This window comes from Crinia signifera, chromosome 11 (genome assembly GCF_055691185.1).
Source record: "Crinia signifera chromosome 11, ASM5569118v1, whole genome shotgun sequence".
In the NCBI taxonomy this organism is placed as follows: domain Eukaryota; kingdom Metazoa; phylum Chordata; class Amphibia; order Anura; family Myobatrachidae; genus Crinia; species Crinia signifera.
In genome coordinates this window covers 52,750,104-52,761,275 of record NC_139227.1, presented here as the reverse complement: position 1 = coordinate 52,761,275, position 11,172 = coordinate 52,750,104, and positions in this window count along the sequence as shown.

Below are 11,172 nucleotides of genomic sequence, written 5' to 3'. Positions count from 1 at the left end.
TGATGGGAAATGTGAGCAGCAGCAGGGTTAAAAGCAGGGAGCAGGGGGGCTGAGCTCACGCATTCCCCAGCTAGGACGGAGACACCCACCCACCCACCCAGCCCATTTGTTGTGGTTAAAAGCTGTTGATAGGTACTTGCCAGGTTGTAAATTTTGTATTGCACATGTTTAAAATGTAGTCGTCATGTTACAATTTTGTGTTTAAAAAAAAATAATAATTAAGTGAATGTAAAAAAAATAATATATAAATGGAAACAGAGTGAAATATTTGCATACTTGTATAATTGGAAAAATGGTTTGTATCGGCGCTGGCTGAAACACACTTGAGACGGTATAATGTTATAAATTTTACTAGTTAAATCACAATAAATTTCAAATAAATAAAAAGATATACATTTTTAATAAAAACTTTTTAGTTAAAAAGATGACTATTTGTGGGGCTCAGTCTCTTCTTACACATTGGTGGTATGTATGAAATAAGAAAGTTATAACCAGCTGAATAAGGTAGATTATATTACCATTCACCATTATCGTGAAAAGTTAAATAATTGGGAATCGAACATAAGGATTTCATAATAAACAGTATAGCTTTTATTTTGGCCCATAATTATTTCACTTTTCACGATACACATTATTTACAGGTGATGGGAACGGCCATGGGGACCAGGTACGCGCCCAGCTATGCCAACCTATACATGGGCGAGGTAGAGCAAACCCATGTGTGGGACGGCGGCTGGGATGCGAACCTGGTCTTCTATGGCCGTTACATAGATGATTTGATTATTATTTGGAATGGAGATATTCACTCAGCCACACAATTTGTTAATTCACTGAATAATAATAAATATAATTTAACATTCACTCACACATATGATTTAGAATCTGTGAACTATCTGGACGTGACCCTTAGGATCTCAAACAACAGGATCATTTCCTCAAACTATGTTAAATCAGTTAACACAAATTCCTATGTTCACTTTAAAAGTGCACATTACGCCCCATGGAAGACTAATATCCCCAAAGGGCAACTCATGCGTCTTAAACGCAACTGCACAGAAGAGCAAACATTCTTGAATCAGGCAGCTCAAATGTTGGAATCTTTTAGGGAGAGAGATTATCCTGAAGAAAACTAACGAAGGCACTCTTAGAGGTAACCCAAATGGAGAGAACAGATCTCCTTAAACCAAAAGCACCTTTTAGAAAGGAATCCACAAACAAACCAAATCAAGAAGTAGCGTTCATTAGCAAATATAATAATCGTGCACATGATATCAAAAATATTATAACACGTAACTACAGAGTATTGCAACAAGATAAAATATTATCCGGTATAATTCCAAAGAAACCCACAATTATATATAAGAAAAATAGAACATTAAAAACGATATTAGCCCCAAGCCACCTCAAAAAAGAAAAACCAATAAATATAATCAAAAACCAGGAACCCACTTGGCTCAATATAAAACCAAAAGGTTTTTTTAGATGCGGTAAAGGACGATGTACAATGTGTACATATATTCCCAGACGCACTCTATCAATCAATATATCATTGTTGGAACCTGCATATTTCTTTAAATCCTTCATAAATTGTAATTCGGATTATATTATTTACTTATTAAAATGTGGATGTAACCTACCATATATTGGCAGGACAACAAGAGCATTACATACAAGGTTCATGGAACACCGTAGGAACATACAAAAAGGATATATGAAACATAGTGTGTCCCGACACTACCAACTAAACCATAATTGTGATCCTGCCTGTCTCACAATAGTAGGCTTGGAACAAATATCCCATAATCCAAGGGGAGGGGACAGGTTTAACCTTATCTTATAGAACGGTCAATTATTAAAACTTTGACAATTAGCAACTGCTGTTTCCTTTTCATAATGATTGACAGAAATGTATTTACATCTGATAAAGAACTTCTATACATACTCTTGTGGTATGTGTATGATTTTTTGAATTTTTCTCCATTATACATTACTTATGTGATTATTTACTCATTTATATGCTTGTAGAATATCCAATAAGATTGTCTAAACACTGAATAACATCAAGGTGTAATTAACATGACCCTTAAAAACTAAATGGCGGGGGGGGGGGGGTAACCCATATATACGTTGAATTGAATGAAGTCCAAATATATATGTATATTGTTGTTTTTTATGTCTAATATTTGTTAATATTGAATATTCTCTCTAAACTCCATGACTAATATTTATGTAATAGTAAGGATTGGGATCTGGTGCATTCATTCTGCCCGAGTGTTGCTATGCAACACTAGGGACGCCATTGACTCGCCTATCAGCTTGGACTTCAGTCCAGCCCCTTCACGGGGTTGGTTTCCATGGGAGTCCACGCTGGTTGGTGCACATGACGCGTCCCTTCAGACCCCGACTGACGTCTCTGCATCGTGTTTACGCAGCAGGGCTGATGCAGGCAATCATCCCCCTACCCGAACACCACCCCGAGTTACACGTGAGTGTGTCACGTGATCGGACGTTGTTGCCGGGTAACGAGAGGGACGCTGGCTCGAAGCGGTGTGGGAGTCATGGCGTCTTGGTGCCGATATCGGCAATTGGCGGCGAGCGCCTGGCTCCCCTGTAGCTTGGAGACCAGAACAGGTAATTTCTACCAATCGAATATAATTAGCACCTGGTAATTACATCCTTACACTCACATCAGATCAGTTTAATTTCACCCGAGCCATGTGACAATATCAACCAATCACGAGAGAGCTGTGAGTGATTGACATATATTTCTATGAATTGTTTACATTTAACCTGTGGTTAATATAGGACTGCCTCCACATACAATATAGATAATTATAAAATTATATATCTTATGTATCTTTTTAATGTTTGAGACAGTATTTTTTGCATTTTGTATTTAATAATTTTTTTATAAAAAAAAAAATAGTGGGCGTTACTCACACAGGTGAGACAACTAATGAGACTCCTGTAGTGGTATAAAACCAGCTACTGTGGACACATTCAGTACTTGCTCCTGAGAAAGCCGGACACTTACTTTACCGGGGAAACGCGTTGAGCATCAGCAATTGACCAGCTGAAGGGGTAACCCATCCCAGAGACCTACATAACCAACCCTGCAACCGGCACACCATTTATTTGGATCCAGGAACTAAGCTGCGGCTGTGGGATTCAGTATAATCCCTGAATTGGATACCTAGGTGAGCTACAAGGGAATCCTGAGCTCATTGAAACACAGAGCACTGGGAACAATTGGTCAAATATTAACCCTTGGAATACAAATATTATCTACAAGGATGGTAATATAATCTACCTTATTCAGCTGGTTATAACTTTCTTATTTCATACATACCACCAATGTGTAAGAAGAGACTGAGCCCCACGAATAGTCATCTTTTTAACTAAAAAGTTTTTATTAAAAATGTATATCTTTTTATTTATTTGAAATTTATTGTGATTTAACTAGTAAAATTTATAACATTATACCGTCTCAAGTGTGTGTTTAAGCCAGCGCCGGTACAAACCATTTTTCCTTTTTTTCCATAAAATATTAGGGACTGACAATCCCTAGTACCAGCTGCTGTTAATTGCGCACCCCACAATTCCCATATTATACTTGGATAATTGTGTGGTAGATGAAGGCTATATTGTCTACGAATATTATAATTGTAATGTTGGCTTTGGTTGTCGTTGTCATTATGTTGTATCAGAGACTTGAGTAAGAATGTTTGTCACAGTACTGCGGGGAGGGAGCGGTGCACAAGGCAGGAAATGTAGGGGAGTTACAGAATGCCTCGCATACTCACCATTAGGCGGCTGCATGCCTGGTTCCAGCATTAATACGGCAGGGGCCATACGGGTTGCGTGCCAGGTAGGTTGAGGTGCGGATGGTAGCTGATCCCAAAATGGTAAAGGGCGTGTTCACGTGAGTCACATGACTGTGGCTGGCACGGCCCAGGCGACACCAGATTGTGAGGGGGCGTGGTCGCGTACCCACAGCGGTGGAACGGACATGCCCCGGGGGTACCACATTAGCAGGAACAGAGTGCACCGCTTCCCTTTCTTTTCCTTGCCCTGTGAAATTGTTTGGTTATGATGATGGATTTGTGAAATAAAGCTGTGACCACTTTAATTGCTACAAACTATGTTGTCATGTTTCAGTTATTTCGTTGACCAGAGCAGGGCACCAGTAAGTCGCCCTCTCCCGCCTTATAGTACAATGGTCTGTCTGGTGCAGCATCCTCCTGTATGTTTATCTATCACTAGAATCCCTGCTATGGTAATGTTCTGTGGCCTGGCTGATGCTGAGCAGACACTGGGCAGATACAGAGAGGACAACCCTTCCTGATGGGGGTATGAGGGGATTTCCAGTTGCTGGGTGCTTCTAGTACAATGTTCTGTCTGCTGCAGGATCCTCCTGTGCTGTATGTTTATTAAACCTCTGAGCGTCTGATGCTCCCGCCATTCTTTTTCCCTTAAAGAGACTAAGAAACCGAACCCTTAAAGCCCATCCACCTTTCACCCATCTCCTGGAATAACCAAACTGAGTCATTTGTTTATGGAGAATTAAAGGTCACATTAATCAGATTACAAATATAATCACCTGGTAATTACATCCTTACACTCACATCAGATCAGTTTAATTTCACCCGAGCCATGTGACAATATCAACCAATCACGAGAGAGCTGTGAGTGATTGACATATATTTCTATGAATTGTTTACATTTAACCTGTGGTTAATATAGGACTGCCTCCACATACAATAAAGATAATTATAAAATTATATATCTTATGTATCTTTTTAATGTTTGAGACGGTATTTTTTGCATTTTGGATTTAATATTTTTTTTATAAAAAAAAAAATAGTGGGCGTTACTCACACAGGTGAGACAACTAATGAGACTCCTGTAGTGGTATAAAACCAGCTACTGTGGACACATTCAGTACTTGCTCCTGAGGAAGCCGGACACTTACTTTACCGGGGAAACGCGTTGAGCATCAGCAATTGACCAGCTGAAGGGGTAACCCATCCCAGAGACCTACATAACCAACCCTGCAACCGGCACACCATTTATTTGGATCCAGGAACTAAGCTGCGGCTGTGGGATTCAGTATAATCCCTGAATTGGATACCTAGGTGAGCTACAAGGGAATCCTGAGCTCATTGAAACACAGAGCACTGGGAACAATTGGTCAAATATTAACCCTTGGAATACAAATATTATCTACAAGGATGGTAATATAATCTACCTTATTCAGCTGGTTATAACTTTCTTATTTCATACATACCACCAATGTGTAAGAAGAGACTGAGCCCCACGAATAGTCATCTTTTTAACTAAAAAGTTTTTATTAAAAATGTATATCTTTTTATTTATTTGAAATTTATTGTGATTTAACTAGTAAAATTTATAACATTATACCGTCTCAAGTGTGTGTTTAAGCCAGCGCCGGTACAAACCATTTTTCCTTTTTTTCCATAAAATATTAGGGACTGACAATCCCTAGTACCAGCTGCTGTTAATTGCGCACCCCACAATTCCCATATTATACTTGGATAATTGTGTGGTAGATGAAGGCTATATTGTCTACGAATATAATTGTAATGTTGGCTTTGGTTGTCGTTGTCATTATGTTGTATCAGAGACTTGAGTAAGAATGTTTGTCACAGTACTGCGGGGAGGGAGCGGTGCACAAGGCAGGAAATGTAGGGGAGTTACAGAATGCCTCGCATACTCACCATTAGGCGGCTGCACGCCTGGTTCCAGCTTTAATACGGCAGGGGCCATACGGGTTGCGTGCCAGGTAGGTTGAGGTGCGGATGGTAGCTGATCCCAAAATGGTAAAGGGCGTGTTCACGTGAGTCACATGACTGTGGCTGGCACGGCCCAGGCGACACCAGATTGTGAGGGGGCGTGGTCGCGTACCCACAGCGGTGGAACGGACATGCCCCGGGGGTACCACATTAGCAGGAACAGAGTGCACCGCTTCCCTTTCTTTTCCTTGCCCTGTGAAATTGTTTGGTTATGATGATGGATTTGTGAAATAAAGCTGTGACCACTTTAATTGCTACAAACTATGTTGAGCAGACACTGGGCAGATACAGAGAGGACAACCCTTCCTGATGGGGGTATGAGGGGATTTCCAGTTGCTGGGTGCTTCTAGTACAATGTTCTGTCTGCTGCAGGATCCTCCTGTGCTGTATGTTTATTAAACCTCTGAGCGTCTGATGCTCCCGCCATTCTTTTTCCCTTAAAGAGACTAAGAAACCGAACCCTTAAAGCCCATCCACCTTTCACCTATCACCTGGAATAACCAAACTGAGTCATTTGTTTATGGAGAATTAAAGGTCACATTAATCAGATTACAAATATAATCTTACTCGATTAGGTGGCAAAGATAGCACTGCGGTCCACCAACCCTCCAACGCAAATGAATCAAGCCGACCGGGGGGGCCCCATGGGCCCTTTCTCGCAACTGAAACCTGTAACCGACCAGGGTCCCCCAATTCCCCCCCCCCCCCCCGACACCAGGCCTTGGATCCCGCACCCCCTCTTCTGGGATGCCTCAGTCTCCTGGCGCCAAACTTGCGCCAACGCTATGTTCCTAGCAGGGCCGGCGCTACCCACTCAGCAGCTCCTGCAAAGCAGGTAGGCGCCATGCTGAAAAGGCGCTGTCTCCCTCCCTGCTCTGCTAAAGCTGCCTCAGCCCTCACTGTCACTGCCTCCTGCACGCCGCCTGCAGCACCTGTCTGACAGCGTGCGGCAGTATGGAGAGGCTGAGCAGCTCCCTGCCACCGCACACACACTGTCCTCCTCCTGCGACCTGCCCCCTCTTCCTCACACTCACGGACAAAGGCGTAACTACCATAGGTGCTATGGGGCCCAGAGCTGAAGGGGCCCATTTTTACTGTTTAAGCAATGTTTTACACATATTTAAGACCATCAGTTTTTTGCTATGGGGCCTACGAATATCTAGTTACGCCCCTGCTCACGGACACTTGCGCTGAGGCATGTAGCGCTGTCTGTGAATGCCTGGATGACATGTCATGTCCAGATCCGCCCCCTACCCATTGCTCCCTGCGCCTGTCAGCTGTCAATCAAATGACGAACAGGCAGCAGCGCTGCCTCCTCTTCCTTCCCTCTTCTCAGTGTGCTGTGCCAGCGGCACTGTCAGTCCTCAACACTCCGCCCCCTCTATCTCCTCCCCTCTTCTTCCATCTCCGCCTTCTCTCCCCTCCTGTCCCCCTCAGTCACGAGAGGGGTGCAATGGCGTCCTCAGCGTCCTGCCTACGCAGATAGAAGAGGAGGGACTGCACAAGAATTAAACAGCAAAAGAACAGTGATTCTTTTATTATACATGTTTATAGCAAATTTTTTCATAATTGTAGATTTTTTTTATATTAATTTAGACACTTTTTAAATAATGGGCTAGGTTATGTGCCTAAAGGTGGTCATACACGCTGCGTGCGATGCGATGTGCGCTCCTGCGGGCATCGCATTGCACAGTACAAAAAGTATGTGCTGCACATACCTTTTGTACTGCTTTCGGTTTGCATCGCACACACATTGCATGCATGCCGTGCGATGCGATCTAGCCCATAACGTATGCGATTCTCGCAGCGTGTATGTGCACCTTTAGTGCCTGCAACATTTTGCGGACACAGCACTGAGATGGTGTATGCATACATGTACATGTAACCGAGACCCTCCATAGGATCGCATATTGCATACGCTCCCACAATTGGGCTGCAGCTTGTTGCAATGGCAATGTGAAAGGGCGCAAAATTTATGGTTTGCAGGAGGGCGCCGGACACCCTAGCACCGGCCCTGGTTCCTAGAACCAAAGCCCGCAACCTTACCGTGACCTTCCCTCACCCTATGAAACTAAAACCTGCATAATAACCATCTGCACGCTCTTATCTGCCCCTGAACTGCTTCCCCACTGGATCTCATCCTTGGACCCCATTGCAGGTGTCTGAGTCACACTTTTCCTTTACCAACCTAACGGGGCATGTCGCTGGGTTGCTTCCTTCCCGCGTTGCAACCCATTTCCCCTTGCCCTGTTGGGCCTGTGTATTTTGCAGGCCACTACTGTTGTTTCTCTCAGTGATACTTTGTATGTCAACATTAGTATTGTACCTGAAGTAACCAGATGGAGTCATGTATTATGGCGCATTCAAAGTCACAATTATTAATCTGATAACAGAATATACTGTTACTTAATTGGGTGGCAAAGATAGAACTGCGGTCCACCAGCCCTCCAACGCAACTGAATCAAGCCAACCGGGTGGGGGGGGGGCATGGACCCCCTTCTCGCAACTGAAACCTGTAACCGACCGGGGTCGCCCATTCCCCCCCGACGCCAGGCCTTGGAGTTCTGCACCCCCTCTTCTGGGATGCCTCCTTCTCCTTGCGCCAAACTTTGGCTGGCCCGCAGTACCTCCGTCAACGCTAGGTTCCTATAACCATAGCCCGCCCCCGACCGTGAACTTACCTCACCCTAGGGGCACCTCTTTGCTGTGTCTTAACCAGCTGAAAGCTCGCCTCTTAGGTACTCCATCTGCTTCTATCTAAAGTGCCTTGTAATGGCTGCCTAATGTATAACGGTTGCCTTTGTCACCAACTTGCTCTCTGCCACTCTGCCTGTTGAACTGTGACCTTGAACTGGTCTTGGTCAAAGTGCATTCTGCCACTTCCTTGCCTGTGGCTGCTGCACATGTAAGTGGGTGGTGGGGGGGTTCGGAGGGACGGGGATGGGGTTGAGTTATTGAGACAGGGTATGGAATGTGCAAAGGATGCTCCAAGCGGAAGCAAAAACCTGAAAAACCTCCCTAGGTCCGTGGCTAATCCTGGCCCTTTTTTAAGGAGGAAAAAACAGGAATCCCCCTTCCATCAACGTTGGCAAGAAGAAATCCCCGGGAGACCCTCTGCACAGAATGGATGTTAGTTAGTCAACGATTCCTTTGCCTGATCGTATATATATTTTGTGTAGCTTGTTCATTGCCACCTGCCCATGCTCTTGATTACCCTCTCTGAGCACTCTGCTTCAATGCCATGGTGGCTGCTCCAATTCTAGAAGAGTGCTACCATATTCCTTTTCTTGACTACCACTTGCTAGCATGCAGAAAAGGTTTTGAACTGATAAATGATGAGCGGGGACGCATCTGCGTGCACTAGAATGCCTCAGCCACCTCTGTGCCTTTCCCAGTTCTGTGCGCCAAATGCTCTTTTTCGCACCTTTTGCACTCTGCACCATGAGCTGTTAAAGCATTGGCTCCGTAATGGGCCATCTAATGTCTGGTTCCGTTGGGCTTACCTGACCCACCCTTTCCTCATTCTGCTGATGATGAAGCTATTGTTATGTCGTCTTCCCCTGCCACCTTGGCAGAGAAGAAAATGTCTGCCAGCGATGCCCTGTAGCTTCTCCATGTCGCTGGCGCTAACGAATTACTGGCCGGCTTGCTCCCACCGTCTTGACAATCTGCCATAAATAAGGTTGGCAAGTTAACCCTTATAGGTTTGTTTGCAGTGCCGACACTCTCTAAAAGCTCCCCATTTTCCCCTTGAGACTGCATCGGCTATGGTGTTATCTACCCCTGGCACATGCTTGACATGGAAAGCATACCATGCCAGCTAACTGCTTCATCACACGTGCCGGGTGCATTGGAGGCAGAGCCAGCCCTAGGCATAGGCAAATTAGGCAAATGCCTGGGGCGTTTGGAATGCCTAGGAGCACCAGCAGCTTCTACTGATTAAAATGATATGCAGCATGCCTATATTCTGTGTGTGAGTGAGGCTGTATCTGCATATGAAATAGTGTATTCATGGAAATCACTATAACATAGCATTCCATATGCAGGTACAGCCACAGTTGCACACAGAATATAGGCATGTCGCATATCATTTTAATCATCAGAAGCTCCTTATGTGTTCTGGTCACATAACAATGCAAATAAGACGAATTTTCAGCAAAAAAAGGCACCCAAAATTAGCAGAACTGTCCAGGAGTTGCATGGCCTATTGAGGCAAGATGTATGAGGAAACATCTGTATCCAAGCAGAGGCAGAGGTCACAGTGTTAGCGGCTGTGCGAGTGCTGTCTGTGGGTGGGTTGGTTGTGCAATGGTGTTCGGCATACTGTATGTGTAAGGGACATTATGTGTGTCATGTATAAATGCATTAATTATGTGCAACATATGTGTAACAGGCATTATGTGTGTCATGTGTATAAGGGCATTAATAATGTGCAACATATGTGTAAGGGGCATGTGTATAAGGGAAATAATAATGTGCAACATATGTGTAAGTTATGTCATTATGTGTATGAAGGGCATTAATAAAGGTTGGCATATGTGTAAGAGGCATTATGTTTATAAGGACATTAATAATGTATGTCATGTGTAAGCATTACTGTGTGGTATTATCAGGGGTGCCGAGAGAAAGGGGTACAAATGACCCAGGCCAAAGTCTGATGGAAGGGCCCAATGGGGGCCCCGGGCCCCATCCCCTTGTGACAGCAGCAGCTGCAGCTCTTCTCCTCTGCCCAGCACACGCTGCTTTGTGCTAGGTTGCAGCGTGGCCATGGAGGTGCTTAAAATACAACATTTTCTCAGGATTTTTTTCTAAGGGTATAATGTGAATAATGTGAGGAGTAATGTATATAAGGTAAAGTGGTACTACTGTTTGTTGTAACGTAAATAAGGGACGCCATCGCATGATATAATGTGAATAAAGTTGCACTACTGTGTGGCATAATTTGAATTGGGGGTACTATTGGGTGGCCATGCCCCTTCCCAGCACGAACACACCCCTGTTTGGGCTGCGCACCGAATGAGTGCACTCTTTCTATTTAAAATATTGCGGGTAGGAGCACCAAAATGATGACTGCTATGATGAGGGTTGATGGTGCTGGGAAAGGGGAGCAGGGTCAGAGGTGGAACTAGTGGCGGTGCTAGGGGGCACCAGACAAAATCTTGCCTAGGGCATCATTTAGGCTAGGGCCGGCTCTGATTGGAGGCTCAGTGTGCTGCATGTGCTCCTTTGGCGCTGGAGATCATACCTCCTAACATTACCCTCTCCAGGAGGGACACAATGCTCTGCTCCTGGACTTTCTTCTTAATGTATGATTACCTTCATCTGTGTTGAAAAGGTTAATTGATAAGAAAGGCGTGTC